General features: G+C 41.2%; 1 long non-coding RNA gene and 1 pseudogene across 1 annotated transcript; one reads left to right on the forward strand and one right to left on the reverse strand.

Annotated features, from left to right (window-relative positions):
* Positions 1–4,171: 4,171 nt before the first annotated feature.
* On the reverse strand, positions 4,172–5,834 carry LOC144455097 (uncharacterized). The gene is made up of 2 exons (XR_013483761.1): positions 5,334–5,834; positions 4,172–4,464 (listed from the first exon to the last, which is right to left on the reverse strand). It is a non-coding gene; the product is annotated as an uncharacterized LOC144455097 (long non-coding RNA).
* An 858-nt stretch (positions 5,835–6,692) lies between these two features.
* On the forward strand, positions 6,693–8,331 carry LOC110204077 (putative monooxygenase p33MONOX pseudogene; annotated as a pseudogene).
* The last annotated feature ends 3,104 nt before the right edge of the window (positions 8,332–11,435 follow it).

Consider the following 11,435-nt stretch of genomic DNA (forward strand, 5'->3'; position numbering starts at 1 on the left):
CACCTTCTCCAAGCTGTTCTTTCTTGTTCCCTACCTGTAAAAGGCTTGCATCTTTTTGCAAAGTTGTGACTACTGCTACCATATTCTTCATGTCCAAGTCACTCATCACTGAGTGACTGAATGTCCCGTTTTGTAACCCTACATATACAGGATTATTTTATATATGAATATATCATCCAATAAGTAGGAAATAACGTGTATATTTCATTTATATGTACATTCTCTATCTTCATATATATGTATTCACTTACAAGACTATAGAGCTTCTCTCCTAGAAATATGAATTCGTATGTTCACTGAGGACCTTGCCTTAGCTAACACTTCTAAGACTCAGGAAAATGTTCAAGTAGGGCTCTGAGTGAAGCAGGTAGAGGTCATCCCTTTGTTTCTCAAATGGAAGAAACTCATTCAGGGAAGGCATGGGATTTTTTTCAGGCTCACTCTGCTGACTGTGTATACCAGGCTGACCAAAAGTTGGGGAGAGTTCAATTTGCTTTTTACTTAACCTCACAGACATAATTGAAGACTCCCCAATTCCCTAGCTCTTTGGGTAATCTGCCCACAAACTTCTGGGGAGTGCCTTTCATTCAAGGACCCTGTACCTCTGAAGTCTGGCTGTCAGAGGAGGAAGAGGCCAAGATGGAAACCAGCTAGCTTGGTCAGCAAGACAGAACTGGCCTTAAGGCCTAGGTCTGTCCTTACTGGCTCTGTGACTTTGGTCATGTCACTGCCCTCCTCTTGAACTTACTTTCCCTTCTCTCAAATGACGAGTTTGAATCAGATGACTTCTGAAGTCTTCATCTTATTCTAACGTATAAGTCCATGCATACTCCTCCATCATATCCATACCCCACTCCATGCTTGCAATATAACCTTCCCAACCCCAAAAAACCCTGCTAGTCTAATGCTTTCTCTTGTGGCAGCCCCCAATCAGCAACAGCTGTCCTATTCTAACCCTAAAATCTGGAATAAAATGCATGGTTCTTCACGGACCTGCCTCCTGAACCAGAGGTGCTGCCCCCCCATCCAATCTCACATGGACTGTCAGACATCAGACCCCCTAGTGGTGGATGGCCAAGGTCCTGTAGGGTCCAGGTGGATACCATTTCCCTACCATGGGCAGGAGTCCTGTGGCATGGGGCTTATGTATCTTGGCCCCTTATCTCCCACATTCAGGTGGGCTTTGGGTCAGTCCCCTGGCCTCTCTTGCCTCTCAGATATCCACTGCCAACCCTTGGGATGTTCAGGGAGCCAGCAGCCAAGAGGAGCTGACTCTGGGAAATGTGGACCCCCCCCCTTCCCTCCCTCTCTGATAAGCGCTGATGGCTGGTGATGTCAGTGCCTACCTTGGTAAGGCAGGAGTTTCTCTCCTGCTGACCCTGCTCCTTCCTCCACTGGTTCCCACCTCACATCCTTCCCTCTCCTAAACACCCTCTCTGACTCATTTCTTCCTTCCCTGAAGACCTCCCCGGGCTTATTTTCTCCTCCCCCGCTGCTGCAAGTGGCTTGCACTGCCAGCAAGATTACCTGACTTTTTCTGTTCTGTTCCGGCCTGGCACGGAGGGAGAGGACCCAAAGGACCAGGACTGATGCCCAGCGACCCTCTGATGTCTGCCCAGAAGGCCCTCTATCCCTCTCTTCAAAACCACGGGGTTTTTTGTATTCTTATTCATGAGTGCTCAAAGTTTTCCTCTGTATATTCGCACAAGGAAGAAATCTTCCATTCTCTTTCTCTATTCCTCTTTATGAGTACCAAACATCCCATTTTGTAATACTACATATATAGGACTACATTTATATATCATTATATCATCCAAGATATAGGAAATAACTTATATATTTGATTTATATATATTCTCTATCTTGATGTATGTGTATTCACATAGAAGACTACAGACTTTCTCTCCTATAAAGTACGAATTCATAAGTATGTAATCAAATATACAGATAATATAAGACAACTCGTATGTATGAAGACAATATATCATATATATAAATATACGGATTCTTTCTTTTCATTACTATGTACATACAGTCATTTGTTCTTTCTATAAATTCACTTATGTGAAGTAACTATCTCCTCATGAATATTGGTAATCATTCCCTCTAGTCCTACATATATGAGTACTCACATATTCACTTTCTATTCATATTTGAGAACCCATATTTTCTCTATACATATCTATGTACATATATTCTCTCTCTATTCACATATATTAGGTCTCCTATATGCTGTCTATATTCCAAAAAGCATTCCACTTCTTGTCTTCATGTGAGACAATATATGAAGACTTTTGCCTGTGTATACGTAGAGTTTATCAGCACTCTTATAGGCATATAGACAGAGAATAAGGGTCTCTGTAAGCAGAGAAACATGAAGTGAATGAAAACTCACAACAATACTCATAGAGGAATATAGAAAGGGTTTATGAATATTCATGTATACCAAAATATAGAGAGAATGTATGGATAATCATATATATGAGTCACAACAGACAATATAGTATATTTGTATACACTGATTAAATAATAACTAATGTTTGTGCATGTGTATATATATGTATGTATATGTGAATATATATATGTATACATTATAGAATATAAGGGTAACCTATATATATTGATTTATTTATAGAGAAACTATATACCTGCCCCACCCCCAACAGAACCCCAGCCAAGAGGACCTGACTATTCTCTTGGGCTCCAGGTGGCTTATCTGACTGAAACCGTTGCAGGTGCCACACAGACATGGAGGAAGAAGTGGAACTGGACAACTGTCCATGGCACAGTCTATCCATCTCTTTGTCCATCCCTTGTACCCCGGAGAAAAATCTATTTGTGGGTATCTGGATGCCCCCAAGTCTTTCTATATGTTTTCATTATGTTCATTATGTTGAAAAACTCCCATATTCTCTTTCTATATTCATACTGAGAAATACTTACGTATTCTCTTTATATTCACATGAAGGACTTGTGGTAGAGCCTCTGACATGGGTACACATATATTGTCTAGGTGGTTCAGTGGATAGTGTCTGGTGTGGGCTCAGCAAGACCTGAATTAAAATGCAGTTTCAGATGTCACCCTGGGCTAAGTGACCCTGGCCAAGTACTTCAACCTGTTTGCCTCAGTTTTCTTCTCTGTAAAATGAGCTGCAGGGGGAAATGGTAAACCACTCCAGAATCTCTGCCAGGAAAGCCTCAAAATGCTCCACAAAGTGTCACAAATGACTGAAAAAACAACTCAATGGTACTTCTCTATTTTTTTCTTCATTCAAGTGTGAGCACTTTTTCTCTTTATATATTAACAAGTATCCCACCGTTTCCCTGTGGGAGAAGATGTGGACTCCTATATGATGAGAAAGAATATGATGATTCCTATAACAGCATATACATATGGAGAGAGAAAATGAGGACTCATATATATATAAAGAGAAAGAATAGGTGAGTACTTATTTATGTGAAAATAGAGAATACATGCATACTTATATGTCAATAAATGGAGAAAGATGTGTGAATAAACATAAATAATACTGAGAGATAGAGAAGTACATAAATGGGAATGTATCTACTCAATTTATAGTTGTTGACATATATGAATAAAGAACAGAGGAGTGTATATGTGTGTGTATGGATCTAAAGAAAGGATCTATGAGTATTGCTGTATGAAGACACTTAGATAATACTGGAGTATTCATATACAAGAATCTAGATAGAAAATATCAGTATAAATATATATGACTATAGAGAATAGGTGAGTACTCATATGTGTCAACATTGAGAGAATATGAATACCCACCCATAAGAAAAGTCCCTGATTTTCACCCACTTTTTCCATGAGATTTGACAAATGAGTTTATGTTCCAAGGCTGTTTTGCCTATGGCTACCCATCTCTCTCCTTAGAAAGTAAGTCCAGTGTTGGGCACAACACTATAGAGCACCCTTTCTTCACCTCCCAATTACAAATGATTTCTCTCAGTTAAAATTCCGTATGAAATGATTGCACTTTGTGGGGGGAGTGTGCCCTGTCTCTGTGTGTGTATGTGCGTGTGTGTCTGTGTGTGTGTGTGGGTGCGTGTGAGAGACAGAGACAGAGACAGAGAGGGAGAGAGATCCTTAGCCCTTTCTTCAAAACACATCCCCTTTTCAATCATGAGTAAGAGAGAAGAACAGTTCAGCTTGGAGGAGTTTTTATTGTAAGCCACATTTCTTTTAGCTCTGCTTTCTTTTCTCTAATTGTCACTGGTGTGGGACCAGCCACTGAGCCTTTTGATAAAGCATTCCAGGACTCCTGAACTCCTGTATTTGTGGCATCATTTCTACAGGCAATTTGATTTGGTTGCTTGCCCCATCTTCTTCCCCTTCAGACATTTGGCATCAGAAAGATGATCTTAGAGCTGTCCTTGAGAATGATCTCAACAATCTGGGGGAGAACCCCTCTTCCTGAGAAAAATCTGATAGACCTGCTAAGGTTGGTAAAAGAAAGGGCACATGAGCTTTGGTCAAGGTGTTATTCAGGTTCCTGTCCTCACTCTGACTCCTCCAGGACCCTCATTTAACCCAGATTGCTCCCTTTGTTCAGTCCGAAATTGATACCTTTGCTATGTGATCACCTTCCAACCTCTTTCCCATCTTTGAAAGGCCAAGTGCAGCAAGCTGTTCCAGATCCCCCTGTCACCTACCCCTTCCTCCTTTACCCAACCTATATCAAGTTCACCATGTCCCAGAGACTCCTCTCCCCCCACAAGAGCCTGAGTGTTTTCTGAGGGCAGGAAAGAGGGACCTTGCCTAGGCTTTCACATCCAACTTCCAGGAATACATTCAAGTAGGGCTAGCAGTGAAGCCACTGAAGATCATCCACTCCCTCCCCTCCCATTTCAGAAAGGGAAGAAACCCATTCAGGAAAGGGGTGATATTTGCTCTGGCTCACCCTGGTAACTCTCTGGGTAACCTACACAAATCCCACTTTAGGCAGGAAGCTGTTTCTTGGGAGTGCTTTCTGAGGGATCTTCTGCCTATGAAACTTGGATGTCAAAGGAGACAGATGTCAACATGTAAGCCAACTAGGGTGTCAAGCAAGAGAAACCTGGGCTCAGAGCCTGTTTCAGGTACTTGCTGGCTCTGTGCCCTTGGCCATGTCCCTGACCTCCTCTTGTCCTCATTTACACTTTCTCAAAAATGAAGAGGTTGGACCAGATGACCCCTAAGGTCTGCTTTAGCCCTCCAACTCACAAGACCTTCCAAGTCCGTTCTGAGCTACTCCTCCATGCCGACCTCCCTCCTCAATCACCCCTTCCAGGAGAAAAACATCACCAACAAACAAAAAGGAACTTGCCAGTCCAATACTTTCCCTCAAGGCAACTCCCAAGCAAGAAGTTCATCCTGGTAGCCAGTGATCTGACTTGAAAGCCTGCAGTGAAGCCCCTGGGGCTGTCTGCAGCTTCCTCCCCATCAGAGGTGTTCCCCGCTCCAGCCGACCGGCTGCCCTCAGAACCTAAAGGGGTGAAAACGATGGTCAGATACCTACCACTTGGGGACCATTAAACTATATCAGAATTAACTTCGAGGTCTTGAGGCCGGTGCAGTGTGGCCACTAACGTCCCCCGATCCTCAGGTGGGCGTTCAGCTGCTCTCCTGCATTCTCACACCCCGCAAGATTGGAACGCTTTGCCATCAGAAATACGCAGGCAACCATGGGCAGAGCAGAGTTGATGGTCGGTGACGTCAGCGATGGCCTTTGTGAGATCTGAGCCCACCTGGCCGCCTGGCGAGGCGGCTCCACCCCCCTCCCCACAGGCCCCCCGCTGAGACTCCAGGAGCCGCCCATCCGGTTGGTTCAGCTAAACCCCCATTCCCCCCTCCCCCACCATGGGCCCTAATGGGTTCTTTGTACCTGCCCCATCCCCCAACAGAACCCCAGGCAAAAGGACCTGACTATTCTCTTGGGCTCCAGGTGGCTTATCTGACTGAAACCGTTGATTTCCTTTAAATTTTATGTATTTTATTACATGCATTTGAAAACATTATTCTGAAAAAGTGGTCCATTGGTTTTACCAGCCTGTGAAAGGGGTACATGGGAAAGTTAAGAACCCCTGCTCTCAACAGATATATCAGATGTTTTCCAATCCTTCCACGAGATCCTTTAAATATTCATTTCTCCTTAGAATCTTTTTCAATATCATTCAATTGAATAAGTATTGAGTGTTTGACATCATCCTAGCGGCTAGGGAGACAGTCCTTCTCCAAATGACTACATTTCACTAAAAAGAAAACAAACAGGTTAGTTTACAATTGTACAAATACAGGATATACAAATCATATATAGAGTAAGATACAGTAATTTCAGTGGAAGTAGAGGATGGGGAAAAGAACACAGCAATTGAAAGATTAGGAAAAGCCTCTTAGAAATAACATGAGCTGTGCTTTGAATTAGAGTAGGCCTCAAGATACTTACTAGCTTGCGACCCTGATTAGTCACTTAACCCTATATCCCTCAGTTCATCTGTAAAGTGAGCTGGAGAAGGAAATGGTGAACCATTCCAGCATCTTTGCCAAGAAAATCCCAAATGGCGTCCCAAAGAGTCAGACACAACTGAAACAACTGAAAAACATGGTAGATTCTACAAGGAAGAGGTGAAGAGGGAGGGCATGCTAGGCATGGAGGACAGCCTATTCAAAGGCATGAAGATAAGAGATGGAATATCATATACAGAGAGCACAAAGTAAGCTAGTTTGGCTGGAACATAAGAGTGCATGATGGGGCAGCTAGGTGGCACAGTAGATAGGACTCCGGCCTTAGAGTCCGGAAGACTCGAGTTCAAATTTGACCTCAGACACTTGACACTTACTAGATGTGTGACCCTGGGCAAGTCACTTAACCCTGACTGCCTCACCAAAAACAAGCAAATAATAATAATATAAGAGAGGGCATAAGGAGGGGAAGTAAGTGTGCAATCTGTCTGGAAAGACAGATTGGAACCCTAATGATGACCACCAAAAGCTTCTGAATTCTGAACTTCTTAAAAGTCCTAAGTGAGGCTTTATCTTCCCATATCTCTACATACCTCCCCCAGGTCGTCTTGGATCTTGGCACCATTTGCATCATATCTGATTCTACCACAGCTTGGTGCTTAGAGAGGGAACAGGGCCTAGAACCTTGTTGGTCTCAGCTTCCTGCCCATGCTGGTGCCTCGGGCTATGGATGATCCCTATGTCCCATTCCTTTTCTCTCCCTCTCTCACCAACATAAACCCACAAGTCAGGACAGCCTCTGCATGGGATCTGCTTGGGACTTTGCTGTTTATCACCAGATGTAGAAAGTTCCTTTTTGACATCTGTGTCATATCTGTATAACTTCCATTGACTTTCACATAAGAATCAGAGTTCTGGGTTTTTTAACTAGAGAAACACCTGGATCACAATCTTTTATTGGCATCCAGAGAGCCAGATGTGCCTGCTACTGAGCACAGCACAGGTGGGCTTCTAGCCAAGCTGTCCCTGCTGCTTGGAGTGCACCAGGGCATTCACTTATGATGATACTCTAGAAGATCCCACATCATTGATTCCTCCTCTATCTGATATGTGCCACAAGGTCCTGTGGAAAAAGGCACTCATTGCAAATTGGAAGTACCAGCAGCTTTTCAAGGTTGAGGAAGGAGAAGTTAATCTGTATTCTCCTACCATAACCCCTCAACTTCCAGTGACCATGGGAACAAGGTGCCAGTGGTGAAAGTCAAGACTAGAGGCACCATCATGAATTCTCATATTACAAAACAGACACAAGAAGGCAGCAGGCAGGGCTGAGAGATGTTGGGTAAGTTCCTCATAAAGTCCTCTCCACAGATGAAACCAAGTACCATCACACAGCAGCAGAGGCAGTTCACAAAGTAAGGTGACAAAATGGAGAGATTAGAAAAAAGAGACTGACTACTTCAGACCAGTCCATTCCAATAGCACATCCCAGTCTTTTCCCAAGGAAAGGCTCAGAGGTTGGTTTATTTAACCATGTTCTACTTCCTTACCTGGTTCAGACATCAGCAGCATGCATTCTGGAAGTGGGGATAGAGACAGAACCCCATCTTAAAAAATGGAGCCTTTTGGGACCAAGAACCCTGTGAAAATCCAACTTGGGTTTTAGTGTCTACTCCTACAAAGGTACTCAGAATCCATAACCAATAGAACTCGTGTGGGTCCAGAGAACCAGAACTGCAGAGAACTCACCAGCCTTCAAGCCACCCAAAATGGACACTTTAGGGATGGATGGGAGACAACTTTCTTGGGCCTATAACCTCAAACTGAGGGATAGGAACATATTGAGTCCTACAGGCTTCTAACTCCTACAGGCTTTTCACATGGGCAAAATTGCTCTTCCTAATGACTGGCTCTTGTTTAGAGAGAATCACAGACAACATTTACTGCTTCCCGTTCACCTTGCTTTGATATAGAAAAGAGGCTGCCCACTCACAGTTCTGTGGGGAATATATCTAGGGAGCTGGTGATTGCCTCTTTAAATATTTGTGGCAAAGCTTGAATCTTTCTAATGTAGGGAGATCTATTTTGTAAGGACCCAAATTTGGCCTGAATAACTTGGCAAAGTATAGTCTACCACAACCAACTACTGACCCACAGAACTAGATTGCAGGGGGTAAGGCAAATAAGTAAATCTAAATAGATTTTGTTTTGCATGTTTATCCAAGATTTTTAAAAAAGTCTTAAGTGAAATAAGTAAAAACAATAATTTAATTTCAATACTGTTTAATTAAAATGCAGATCAGTTACTTACAGAATATAAAGAATCATCTAAAATCAAGTTTTTTTTTTAAAAAAAGGGGAATTTATCTCAACTAGTAAAAAATTATTCAGAGCAATATTAAATATATCAATATAAAGGTCAAACCACAGATTATAATGTGGTATTGTAAGCAGTAGGTGGAGGCAATGTCATTTATTAGAAAGATTTGGAAAATTTGACTTTCAAATACAAGACTTAAAAGAAGCATAAAGAAGAGGTAAAAGGAAAGAGAAACCATAAGAGATTCAATAAGGTCAAACTGTTTACATTCCTTCATGGGAGAATGATACTTTTAACTCCTAAAACTTTCTCATTATTAAGGCAGTTAGAAGGAGTATATATAGACAGTTGGGCACAGGTGTGAGTCGAATATGATGGGATGATTAAAAAAATAAAATTAAGGATGAGAAAGAGGAATTCACTGGGAAAAGAGGAAAGCGAAAAGTAGGACGGGGTAAACTATCTCATGTAAAAGAGCTTTTACAGAAGAGGGAAAGATGAGGAGCATGTGAACCTTACTCTCACCAGAACTGGCTCAAAGAGGGAATAACACACACTTACCTGAGTATAGAAATCTATGTTACCCTACAGGAAAGTAGGAGCAGAAGAGAATAAGGGTGGGGTGAGGGCTATAGAGAATGATAGAAGGGAGGTCTGATTGGGGGAGGTAAAAGTCAGAAGCAAAAACACTTTTCAGAATGGACAGAGTGAAAGAAGAGAGAAAGTATAAATAAGGGAAATAGGATTAGAATGAAATACATAATAATATGTGAAAAAAATTACAGAAAGTTCCTCTGATCAAGAGGAATATATTTGTTATATTACATATATTACATATAAGAAATATTATGTATTTCTTAAATATATAGAGAACTGAGTCAAATTTATAAAAATAAGAGCCATTCCTAAATTGATAAATGGTCAAAGGATAGAACAGGTAGTTTTCAGATGAAGTAATCAAAGCTATCTATAGTCATATGAAAAAATGCTCTAAAACACTATTGATTAGAGAAATACAAATTAAAACAACTCTAAGTTGCCACCTGATACCTATCAGATTGGCTGATGTGACAGAAAAGAAAAAGAAGATGTTGGAGGTGTGTGAAAATTGAGATACTAATGCACTTTTGGTGAAGTTATATACTGATTCAACCATTCTGTAGGGAAATCTGGAATTATACCCAAAGGACTACAAAACCATGCATACCCTTTTAACTAAGCAATACCACTCTTAAGTCTATATCCCAAAGAGATAAAAAAGGAAAAGGACATATATGTACCAAAATATTTATAACAGCTCTTTTAGTGGTGGCAAAGAATTCAAAATTGAGGGGATGTCCACAATTGGGGAATGGCTGAACAAGTTGTTGTATATGATGTATAGAATACTGTGGTGCTATGAAATGATGAGCAAGATGCTCTCAGAAAAACCTGTTAAGACCTACATGAACAGATGTAAAGTGAAATGAGGAAAACATTGTATACAGTAACAGCAATATTGTATGATAATCAACTGTGAGTGACTTGGACTCAGTCAAAAGGCTGCACCCAAGAACCTAGAAGGCCACATGCAGCCTTAAGGCCTCAGGTTCCCCACCTCTGACTCAGCTATTACCAGCAATATAATGATCCAAGACATCTGAAGGACTTATGATGAAAAATGCTATCCATCTCTAGAGAAAAATCTGATGGGACTCTGAATACAGATTGAAGCATACTTTTTCTCTTTTGGGGTTTTTTGGGGGGTCTATTGTCTTTCACAACATGACTAACATCGAAATGTTTTATATGACTGCATACATATACCCTATATCAAATGGCTTGCCTTCCATTGAGGAGGGGAGGAGAGGGAGCAGGGAGAGAGAATTTGGAATTCAAAAAAAATTTAAATGAATATTTAAAAAATGTTTTTATATGTAATCGGTGGGGGTAATACAATATTAAGTTAAAGAAAAGATTTGGAGTCAGAATTTTAAGTTCACATCCTGTGAGCTTCTTGAAAGTAGGGACTGTCTTTGGCCTTTCTTTGTATCTCCAAGCACAGTGCTTGGCACCACAGTAGGAGTTTTATTGTTGTTCAGTTGTGTCGGACTGTTCATGACTCCATTGGGGTTTCTTGGCAAAAATACTGGAGTGGTTTGCCTTCTCTAGCTCATTTTGCAGATAAAGAAACTGAGGTAAAAAGGGTTGTGACTTGCCCAGGGTCACACAGCTAGTATGCAAGACCAGATTTGGACTAGTAGGAGCTTCGTACCTTTTTTGACTACCATCATGGCTCTGCCAATTCCTACCTGTACAATGATCTCTCTGGACTTCCATTTCCTCATTCACAGTCAAGGAGGTTGGATTAAATGATTTCCAATATACTTTCTAGCTCTAAATGCAATGACTTTAATCTGTTTTCAATGGTTTAAACTGATTAATGTATATTTTAAAGTATAAACAAGGTCACTGCCAAAAACAGTCACATGAATCAACATTTTCCTATTATAAAAATTCAAATGCTCAAATATGTACATGATTTAATGTGTTCAATCTTCACAGGCACTTTATATACTCTCCATTTTTTAACCTTTTTCCCAATTTTGAGGATTACTTGGCTTTATGTCAGTTTTAAAGAGTCAAAACACCCAGCTGCTGGGGAAA

The sequence above is a fragment of the Phascolarctos cinereus genome, unplaced genomic scaffold (genome assembly GCF_003287225.1).
Source record: "Phascolarctos cinereus isolate Bilbo 61053 unplaced genomic scaffold, phaCin_HiC Scaffold_91;HRSCAF=630, whole genome shotgun sequence".
Lineage (NCBI taxonomy): Eukaryota > Metazoa > Chordata > Mammalia > Diprotodontia > Phascolarctidae > Phascolarctos > Phascolarctos cinereus.